Genomic DNA, 11,439 nt, shown 5'->3' with positions numbered 1-11,439 from the left:
ATACTTTTCTCAAGCTCGGGTCTTAAAAAATGTTTAAATTGGGGTCTTTTATTTTGAGATGGAGAAGCAGCTGTGGGGTCTCAGTCTAGAACATGCCCTCAAAAGACTCCAGTCTCCTCTGGAAACCACCTTCTTCCAGCTCTTTGCTCCTGCAGGTGTTGTTTGGCTCCTTCTTGAATATAAGCTTGGTTAATCCGTACTGTCACCTGGGATTTAATTTCAAATGTCAATAAGGATCGAGCTGTTAGTGCCACAATTGTGTACATTTTTTGGGAACAAGTCTCCCTTTGAACACTGTAGAGTTTATTCCTGTTAAAAATATAAAATGTTAGACTGAAGTTTTGCATAGCTACCTTGACATGGAGAGGTCACAAATGCATAAGGGGTACATACATTGGATGTGGAGCATGGGAAGGTAGCATGTTCCATGTGTCACCAATGTGCCCCCCGACTCCAGACACAATCATGGTGCTTACTAAGGTACTCTATTTCTCCTAATTTTAATCTTTAAACATTTTAATATTTTCTTAGTGACAGCTGGGCTTGCTTCAAAGAGAAGTTGGAGCTTCTGACCACTGTTGTTCTAATTTCTCACAAATGCCTTGAGGCGAATTTAGCAATCATGAAAGAAGAGGAGAGGTCGTCTTGTGGATCAATAACTAGTTAAACAACTGAAGAACTCAAGTGGGAATAAATGGTAAATTATTCCAGTGGAAGGAAGGGGACCTAGAAGGTTCTGTATTAGGATCAATGCTTTTCAGCCTATGCAGAAATGATCTGGAATTAGGCATGAGCACTGAAGTGGCCAAGTTTGCTGGCGACACCAAATAATTTTGGGTGATTAAAGCAAAAAGCAATTCGGAGGAGCTCCAAAAGGGTCTCTCCACATTGGGAGAATGAAGAATGGGAAGAAAGAAGAATGGGAGAGTGAAGGCAAATGGGAAAAAATACATGGGTAAAAAAACTTCAAGGTCCAATATAAAATGATGGATTTCTGAGCTAGTGGTGATTGACTAAATTGTAGCACACCTCTTAATGAAAATGACAAACCAGTGAAAAAAGGTTAAATGACATGTTTGGCAGAATTAAGGCAGAAACTGGGTGGGGGATGCCCTTGGCTTTATACAGGTCTGTGGTGAGGTTGCAGCTAGAATACTGGGTACAGCTCGAGAACCCTGAGGAGATAGGACAGAATTGGGAAAAAGTGGAGAAGAGGGCAAGTAAAATGATCAAATTGCTGGAGCAACTCCCTTATGAGGAAAGGAACTCAGGAAGGACGGTACACTTCTGCTCATATACTGCTAGGGATTTTTCTTCAGGCATTTAGCTGGGCACTGGATTAGATGGACCCGTGGCCTGACCCCAAAAGGCCCGTTATGTTCTGAGGTGCTCATCTAACCATGGTGACCACGGTAACCATGATCTACCCATTTCAAGTTGCACCCAGGACTTTGTCCTCTATGTCCAGATGTCTCCAAAAGTGGTCTCCGCCTGGTCTACAGCTTCACCTCGTAATGAAGGAAGTTGCATTTCTGGTGGAAAAAGGTTCCTGCAGTGATGCTAGGAAACCGTTTTTGTAGGGTCACCACTCAAGAATATTTTTTTGGCAGCGGGGAAGAGAGCGTAACAGAGAAAACAAATTAGAGCAAAGGAATAATAAAAAGGGTGCTTGCATTTGTATAAAATCTGCCGGTGCTGATTTATATGTATAGGCATCAATGCAGAGATGATTACTTAAACATAAAGCTAAATGCAGTGCACGGGATCACAGAGCAGAAGATGGAGACCAGCTGGCCAATGTGCTCTTGTCTGTTGAGGCTGCTGCCTGAACGGCAACTCTTGATGGTCCTTACCTTCAAAGTGGGGCTGGACTGGGGGCAGCCCTTCACGTTTAGGACAGTCCTTGAGTGGCCCCCTCAAGAGAGGACTCTTCTTTGTAAAAGGAGACAAATGGCCACTCTCCTTTCTAGTTAGGACAAATTCCCTGAGAGGCGGAGAGGAAGGGTGTTGCTTCTGGACTTTGTGACTCATCTATTTGTGAGAGTGCATCTGTGGGGAGCAGGACAGAGGTAGTACCAGAGTGACCCGCTGATGGCTGGAGCCTCAAATAGTTCGCTGGGAGGCCATTTGCTCTACTGCTCATGCACACTTGCTAAAATAAACTGTTGTAAACTATCCAGAAAGTTTCAGCTATCGTCTGGCATAGAAATGAAATAATAACAGTAATAGCAATCATACAGGACGCCTGACAATATGCATCTGAGCTCCCTGATTTTCTGCCCAGATGTTCACCCCCCATGCCCTCCTGTACAGTTCTCTGAAGTTTTTTCCTTTCCCCCTGTCCGTGCATCCTTTTTTTACAAATAGGGAACAAAGCGGACCAAGTCCTTTAAAGATACACAGGTGCATAGACTTTGGACGAGAGCCTATGTAAATTAGCATATGCAAATATGTGTGTGTTTCTTTTCGGTCCTTTGGGCCCGAGCTTCAGATCTGTTTGGTACCTAACACCTCTCCTGGAGCAGGCAGGGAGTCGCGTACATCATGGAAGGAAGACCTGAATTATCTGTTCTCGCTAAAGAGAGTGAAATCAGGAAAGTAATTTGCAAAGCTACACTTGAAAATCATCCTAGCATAACATCATCATTGCAATTACCTGTCCAAAGATTTAGTTCAATTACTCTTTTTTTTCCTTTAAAAATAATATAAAAACTCCTGCTTGTCAAGATCACCCTCCTTGTGCTGAGATTTTATACTTTGATGAAAGGTTAAGAACCTGCACCCCTCTGCATACTAATTCCTTCATTAAATTGTTGGGCAGGCTTTGCATCTTGTAATTCTTCAGGTCCCCGTTTTAGTTCTCCAGCGCTCCAACGTCAAGGAATCAGAGTGTTTAAAGGAATAAAGAATTTGGGAGAATGAAGTGCTGCATATAATATGGTAGGAAAGTGAACCTTAAAAGCGTGCTTGGCAATGCTGGAACGAGTAGCTGCAGTAACTGTTATGTCAGAGAGTATGCAGGGTGTTTTTCATTCTCCTTGCAAAGTAGTAAGCTGGTGCTAAAGGGGAAGGAATAATAATAAAATGCTAGTTTGAAGTGCTGATGGGAAAACACTGGCATAGACTTCCCCCCTTGTTGGAGAAATTGGTAGGTTTTTCAAGTTATGATCTATATCAGAATTCCTTGGATCTAGCAATTGACCATCTGGGAAGGTGCTGCTTTGAAGGTTTATGCTCATGTCTTTGGAGAGCCACAGAATATATCTCTGCTTCAGCAAAGCTCTTGACAAAATGGCCCATGACATTTCAACGGGCTAGATGGAACTACTATCAGGTGGATCACAGTTAGCTACAGAATTGTAGGCAAAGGCTGGGTCCAGACAACACGACAAGCCATGATGATCTTTTTTTCTTTACAGTTGTTGATCTATCATATTGTCTGAATCCAGTTATGATTTGTACCATGGCACGTTTGGTCTTTAGAAACCATGATAAGAAACAACAGGTTTGTTCTAGGGTTCCTCTCTACCACATGGTGGTAGAGAGGAACATGTGTTATTGTGTTGACCCAGGAACACGGTTTCCATGGTTCTGTAAGCAACTACCACAGAGTTCTCTGCAAAGAGTGGCAACTGCAAGAGTTGCTCTAGCCATCCAGTCTCTATGTGTGGGCCAATGAGGAAGAGGTAGGTTATACAGGGAGAGAGCAATGTACCTTGGGATTGAATTTCAGGCAAAATAGCAGGAATGACTGTGGTGGGAAGATGGAAAACATGACAAAGTAGAGACTACCTGTCTGATTGACTATCCGGAAGATCACAGTAGCCATGCAGGGTTGCTTGCCATGTTGTGTGAACATGGCCAAAAGTGCCTATCAATGACAACTTCTCAATCTGGGAAGTGGGAGCAGGTGAGCACTGCAGGATTCAGGACTGGGCCTAGGGCTCGTCAACATTTTCGTTAATGATTTTGATGAGTCTCAGCGAAAGCTTATCAAATCTGAAGATTACATAGAACCCTGGAAGAAAGGGCAGAAAATAATTCAAAGTGATCTTGACAGGCTGGAATGCCAACTGAAAGCAACAGAAAGAAATGTAACAGGGACACATGCCAAGAAACCAAATGCATTGTTACAAAATTGAGGATACTTGGCTCAGCAACGCTACAAGCAAGAGGGATCATGGAATTAATTCACAAACTAAATCCGAGTCAACAATGTGATATGGCTGCAAAAATGGCAAAGGCTATTTTTGGCTGCATTGATAGGATTATTTCTAAATCACATGAGGTACTATTTCCCCTTTCTCAAGCACTGGCTAGGCCTCATCTTGACTACTGCACCCAGTTCTGGACCATAAAGTTTAAGAAAGATGTAGACAAACTAGAAAGGTTTAGAGGAGAGCAGTGAAGATGAACAGGGAAATGGGAAAAAAGACTGTGAGGAGAGACTGAAAGAACTGGCCATGTTTAGTGCCCAGAAGAGAAGACTAAGGGGAGACAGGATAGCATTCCTGAAAGGTGGATGCATTGGGGAGGGTCTGGATCTCTTTCCTGAGTGAAGGACGTGTAATAATAATAATAATAATTATTATTATTATTATAACATTTCTATGCCGCCCCTTGCCGAAACCTCGGGGCGGCTTACAACATGATAAAATACATTGAAATACAATAGTATGGGCTGCAGTTCCTGGAGGCCTGATTCCAGCTGAGCATCAGGGAAAACTTCCTGATGGTTAGAGCAATGCAGCAGATCCCCCAGTGACCCTGGGAGGTCGTGGGCTCTCCCACACTGGGGGCGTTTGAGAGGGAGCTGGGCAGCCTCGAAGAAGGATGCGCTAACTTGGCGTCCTGCATTAAGCAGGGGGTTGGCCCCAATGATGCCATTGCCTCTTCCTACTCCATGATTTTACGTCCTCTAACTCAATTTACATTGAAGTTGAAGTTCCCTTGATATATAATGTCCGTTATCTGTAGGTTGAAAAAACACCTACCATTTATATGTGTTGAAATGGTTAGAGGAGACATTACCTTTTACCTTCTGAAAAGACAATACCCCAGGACAGTCCTATATTTTCCATATAAATGGAAAAAGAACCTTCAGGGCTTAAGGTCACATTGCTTGGTGGAACCTTCTTGAAACATGCATTGAAATATGTTTTGGACATCTCTGACACTTGTCCTGCTCCACAACATATTTATACTCTGCTTGATTGTCTTTGAATGTCAGAAACTTGCATAGATAAAATCACTTTATTAGACCACTTGCAAATGAATTATTTTCACTAGTTCATTTACCCCAATTTCTTTACTACTGTAGAAAAGGTAGGATATACACATATAAACTTTTTATTGGAATACTTCTTAATATTTACTAATGTACATCTTAAATTATCTGCCTGCTGCCTGGAGATTAATGCACAGTTACTGCAGATGGAATCTCTGAGCCCCTTTTGAAGGCTAAAAAACCCCCTGATATTACATCATTGTGAGAATAAATGTTCACCTCCTATAATGCAATGGACTGAAGTCCTTACTATACGTTCAACACTTGGATGTGTGATAGATCAATGCCATTTTCAAATGGGAACTTACGTATATGGATAGTCTGCTTTTGTTAAAGTTTAGTAAGCTCTCCCTCCCTCCCTCTCCGTGTGTGTGTGTGTGAGTGCGTACATGTGTGGTGTTACAGGCCATGAAACCATTTCCAACTGAGGCAGTCCTATAAAGAATTGTTCCCAAATGATCTGTTTTTCACAATCCTGCTAAACTCTTGTAAACTCAAGGCAGGGGAATTCCATTCTTCCTTTGTGGAATGCAGACATCTCATTTTGGCCTTCCTCTTTTCCTTCTGTCTTTTCTGTCTTCCCTCTTGCATCTTGCCTTCCCTTGAGGCACCTTAAGTATGACAGCATCAATTTTGTCTATACAAACACTTATATTTCATATGCATGCATTGAGATTGGTAGATTCAGATCTATGTAGGGTAGATAGCTACATTTACTTAGCTATGTAGCTACATTTTCCTACTTTCCTCTTTTTATTTTTTGTTTAATTGAAATTTTACTATAAAAATGAATTGGATAAAAACACATCACACATACTTAAGGCTGCACTTACCGTGTGCTAGTTGTGCATAGTAGTAGAGTGGGTTTCATTGAAAAGAAGGCACAGGTATGGCTGTAAAATTGTTTACTATGATACAGCAAGAAGGACTGACACATGGAACCAATTGACGGGGACGTCTCTGTCAACGTGCACCTTCACGTTCCACAAATTGGCAAGTTGTGTTCCGTGGCATGGGTCTTTGTTGTTGTTGTTAGTTGTGAAGTCGTGTCCGACCCATCGCGACCCCATGAACAACATTCCTCCAGGCCTTCCTGTCCTCCACCATCTGCCAGAGTCCGCCCAAGCTCACACCAACTGCTTCAGTGACTCCATCCAGTGACTCCATCCAGCCCCCTCAACCTCTACCGTCCCCTTCTCCTTTTGCCATCAATTGTTCCCAGCATCAGGCTCTTCTCCAGGGAGTCCTTCCTTCTCATTAGGTGGCCAAAGTATTTGAGTTTCATCTTCAGCATCCAGCCTTCTAAAGAGCCGTCAGGGCTGATCTCCTCTAGGACTGACCGGTTTGATCGCCTTGTGGTCCAAGGGACTTGCAGGAGTCTCCTCCAGCACCACAATTCAAAGGCCTCAATCCTTCGGCTCTTGGCCTTCCTTATGGTCCAGCTTTCACAGCCATACGTTGCACTGTTTAAGAGGCTTGTCTGTCTATACTAGGATTTGGGTCAGGGCTATGATGGACAAATATATCAATTTCACTTTCTCTCCATTTCCCATTGTTCCAAGCTTAAATTCACATCATTTTGAACCTTGAGGATTTTTAAAAAACTTTGCATGAAAATTCATGAGTATTTTCCTATACATTTGTCTTTCCACATAAATATTAATGCATATTTTCCTAGTAGGCCCATTTTTCAAGTAACTTTCCTAGTATAATGCATTTTGAACATTATTTTCTTTAATATCTATATTTTAATCTGTATTCTTTGGAGAACTCCATTGCAAACTTCAGGGAAGTGCAAATCTTGAGGGATAGCCGAGATTCCGTTCACACAGTAGTTTGGACTTGCAAAATTAGCTATATCTGCATTACAATTAGAACAAGATAAGTTTGCAAGCCAAAACTGTTGGTGGGCACCAAGTTTGGGGCAGTCTAAGGTAGCCCAAATCTCACAAGGCTAGTAGCCATGGGTAGCCTCCTCCAAAGCCATCCAGACTCGGGGAATGGGTTCTAAGCCATCCATGGGTTCTAAGCCATCCATGGGTTCTAAGCCATCCAATCTCGGGGAATGAGGGGAAGGAAATACATAAATATCACGTAACTGAAGGTCCCGGTGTGGGGGTGCACCTTTAGTGTTTAGTATCATAGAATTTATGTTTTAATTGCTCTGATTGATCTATACAACTCAGGTTATCTGTATTGTAAAGGTTTTTGTTGTTGTTGTTGCTGATGTATTTTTGCATTGTATTATTAAGCTAGTTAGTTACAATTTAAAAAATTTAAAATAAAAAAAATTAAGAAGAGACACCAGATTGGCAGCAGTCACCACTTCCTGTGGGAACAAATTCCATAGTGTATATATGTTGCACAAAGAAGTATTTCCTCTTGTCTGTTCTAAACCTCCCACCAATCAACTTATGGGGTTACCGTGTGGTTTGAGTGTTGAGAAAAAGTTTCTTTCTCCATTTTCTCCACTCTGCATAATTTCAAACACCTCTAGCAAGTCTCCCCTTCCTTGCCTTTTTTAAAAGCTGAACAGTCTGAGTTGTTGCTACCACTCCTCATGGGGATCTGCTCCAGCCCCCTGATAACTTCTCTGTACTTTTCCAAGTCAATGTCCTTTTTCGAGTAAGGGACATTTATGGATCTTCTCCATATTCAGCTCACTTTTTACGTAACAGGTGAGTGCAAGAGGAAGTCTGTGAGTGCTGGAGGGATGGATTACTTGGGACTTCAGTTAGGGATGTGCAGGGAATTTATTCTGGGTGGAAAATCTACCAGGTCCCCTGGTTTTGGCTTCCTGCATTCTGTTCCACTTTGCAGCAGCCCAGAGTCTGTGTTCCTGGCAAGCTTCCTGCAACAGTGAACAGGGAAAAAGGCTGGCCACTGGGAATGGTGGCTGGGGAAAGTTGCCAGCTGGGCAACCAAGGGTCCATGAGTCCATAGACTTCCTCTTGGCTCGACTTTCTTGCAGAACTGGGCCAATCATGAGAGGAAGCCTGTGGATTCTATGACTCCCTAGATTCTGGAGGGATGGATTCCAAAAGGGTTCATCCCAACCCTGGCTTCAGTGAATCCCTGCTGTGGAGTCCTTGTTCTGCAAGCTCCCTGGAGGCAGGGAGCTGTCCTTTCATACCTTGTGAAACATCGAACCCATCAATGATGCTAACAATAATGCCCCCTACACTCAGTCTTTTTTATATCCTTTTGCACACATGTACATATTTAAAAGATGTTATATGCCTGTTACTCCTACATTTCTGAATTCCTCAGTTGTCTCAAAGTCTATGCCATCATTGTGGTATGGATTCTAATAGCCGGGATTAAAAGCTGTTTGGATAATTGTAAATCTATACAGTGGGTACTATATTTATGTTACTGTTCTAGTGGGCTGGTGTTAACTGGCTGAGGCAGCTGAGAAACTGAAATGTGCAAACTAAAAATGAGCAGTAAATCATACAGGTGTGAAAATCTTAAAAAGGAGAGTGAAGGGGGTTCGCCTGCCACAGAGATGCTGTTCTGCAGTTGAGCTGCTGAAAGGGCCATTTTTTAAAAAAAATCTACTGTTGAAAAATAAATGATTTTTTTAAAAAAATAAATATATTGATTAAGAACAAAAGGTACAGGCAGCCTAGTTGGTCTCTCAGAAATAAATCCAGAAGCAATGCCAACGTGTTATTCGTATTATGGCCAATTATGCAGCAAATTTAAGAGTTCCACCTCCGAGCTCTGAAGCATCCCATTGTGACAAGTTAGTCAGTCCTAGTTTGGAGTCTCTTTCTACAGGAGGATGAATGTCTGCAGCCCCAAAGACAGGTCTTTGCTGGAAGGGAGTATGGCCTCTCTAAATACTAGATAATATCACCTAATCTGATTTCTACGCATTCTTATAATAGTAATTTCTATTTTTGTCAAAGCTATAGTTTACGCCTGCTTTTTACCTCACAAGCAGCCAGTGTGTTCTCCTTAGTGCCGGACGAAGATCCCAAGAAGGGGCCGCTTTTCTATTTTCAGCAGGTTCAGGGGTGCAGCAGACGTGTTTCTCTGTCTTTAGTACAGTCTGAATCCTAGTTTGCATCAATCAGTACGGGCTGTAGGTTTGCAGGATCTGCTTTGTTTTCTACTGCAATCCGAGATCCCCATCGGAACCTGGTGCAGAAAGCACCCACTTACAGCCAAAGCATTCCGAGCTCAGGAATGTGTGTTGAGATCATTTCAGAACCAAATGGATATCACATCTCTTTCACACAGAAGTCAGTTCCTGGTTATTCTAAGCATTCTTTTTGCTGTTATTGCATTACAATTATAACTACTTGATTTCCTTTTGCAAGGAACCCAAGAGATCTCACACAGTTCTTCACTCCATTTTACAACATCAGCAAGATTGGGCAGGGAGTAAATGACTGGCCCAAGGTCACCCAGTGTGGGAATCAGTACACTGATCTCCCAGGTGCCCAGCTCAATGCTCTCATCACCGGGTCAGGCTAGGTTGTGTATGGTCCACCATACACATCCCGTATCTAATGCAAGAAGGTGGGATTCCACCAGGCAATCTTGATTTATCCTTTGCTCACCGGGATCTAATCGCGCTTGCGTGGCATGCCAAGCACTCCAATCTTCAGAATGTTAACTAACTGCAGACTTCTGTGCTTTGCTTTCCTGCACTCCACAAGTGTGTGCGCGCTCATCATCCAGTCTGGAGAAGAGTTTGGAGGATTTTGGCAGCCCGCTCACTACTTTGTGATATTTGCATTGATTGCCCCAATCTATTGATTTTCTCTTTTTTTGTTGATTGGTGAGTCTCACACCTTCTTAGACTCCCTTAAATTATTTTGTGGGGAGGAGGGGAAAAATTGAGAGTCCCCAAAATTTAGCTATTTATTGTATGAAGGTCAATTTAAAGCAAAGATTTGGTATGTCATCCTATAAGGAAGTATTTGCTTTCTGTCTCATAGCTAGAGTAGACAGACTCATTTTTTTAAAATGGTGCAGAAAAATCTAATTGACTGGTTGCAGTGCTTAAGTTCAGATAAAGCCAAGAGAAAATAGCAGTTGCAATAACAACGATCTTGATGCCAAGTCAGTCCGTGGAACTCATTTTCTCCTGGCCTGAACTCCACTGGTGCAACATTGACAAAAACCTCTTTTGAGCCGTTTGCTTCTCTGTGGCTAGGTTTGCATGGCCACAAGGGCTTCTTTTCCCTGGCCCTGTGTGTGCCAGCCAATCATGCTCCCGTTGCCCTGGTGAAGTGCACTGTGGGAGGTGGCTTCCCGGTCAGTCCAGGAGCTACGGATTCTGGGGTAGCTTGGAAGCCACCCCTGCCACTCATCTGACCAGGTGACCCACCTGCTGGGTCATGCTTTGTCGTGCCAATCCACCTTCCATGAGGGTGCTTTGGCAAATCGCATGGTGTTGGATGGACATGGGTGGAGGTGGTGGTGGAAAGGAGCTACCATGGCATCTTTACCCCAGTGGCTGTGTGAATCCAGGCAACAATTGCAGAACCATCCAGTGATCAAGGAGATGGGAGGGTGGTCTTGAATGGAATTCACAAGCCCGCTTTCTGGCTACCCCAGTTTGTGCCTCCCCAGTGGCCTTCTAACAACACAACAAATGGAGGAAGGACAAGCGCCTCCGCAACGTGAGCCCTGAATCCAGCCCAAAATTGCCATCTTAAGCTGTGCCCAGTGAGATGCTTTGTGGAAGGGTTCACACTTACCTGGGCGAAGGCTGTGTGTGCTGGTATGTGCTGATGAAGGATCTTGGCCTGACGTGCGGCGTTTGTATTTCAGAGGCCGAGAGCAGTCCAAGATGAAGCTACCTGCCCTCTTGATCCTCGTGATGATCATCGCATTCAGCACAAATGTCAAGCTGATATCGAAGAGAAATTCAGGTACGTGCCAGAAATACAGTGTGGAGCTTTTCTGTCAGCCATTCTGCCAGGCGTGCTTTGGATTTGTAGATGCAGGAGTTGTCATGGCTCGTCTATACAAATGGAAGGGCATGGGCCAGAAAGGACGGGCTCCTTCAAGCCCCACTGCTTGCGGTAGGAGAATGCAAGGCATGGGCATTGAGCTGCAGGCCTTTGGACCACATGCAGTGTGTCTGGACTCCAAAAGCACCCGTCTAGGCTTCCCTGTCCCTGCACCTGCTC

The sequence above is a fragment of the Varanus komodoensis genome, unplaced genomic scaffold (assembly GCF_004798865.1).
Source record: "Varanus komodoensis strain SLA01 unplaced genomic scaffold, ASM479886v1 scaffold18_3, whole genome shotgun sequence".
NCBI lineage: Eukaryota > Metazoa > Chordata > Lepidosauria > Squamata > Varanidae > Varanus > Varanus komodoensis.
The sequence above is the reverse complement of the archived record's forward strand: the minus strand, read 5'-3'. Positions refer to the sequence as shown.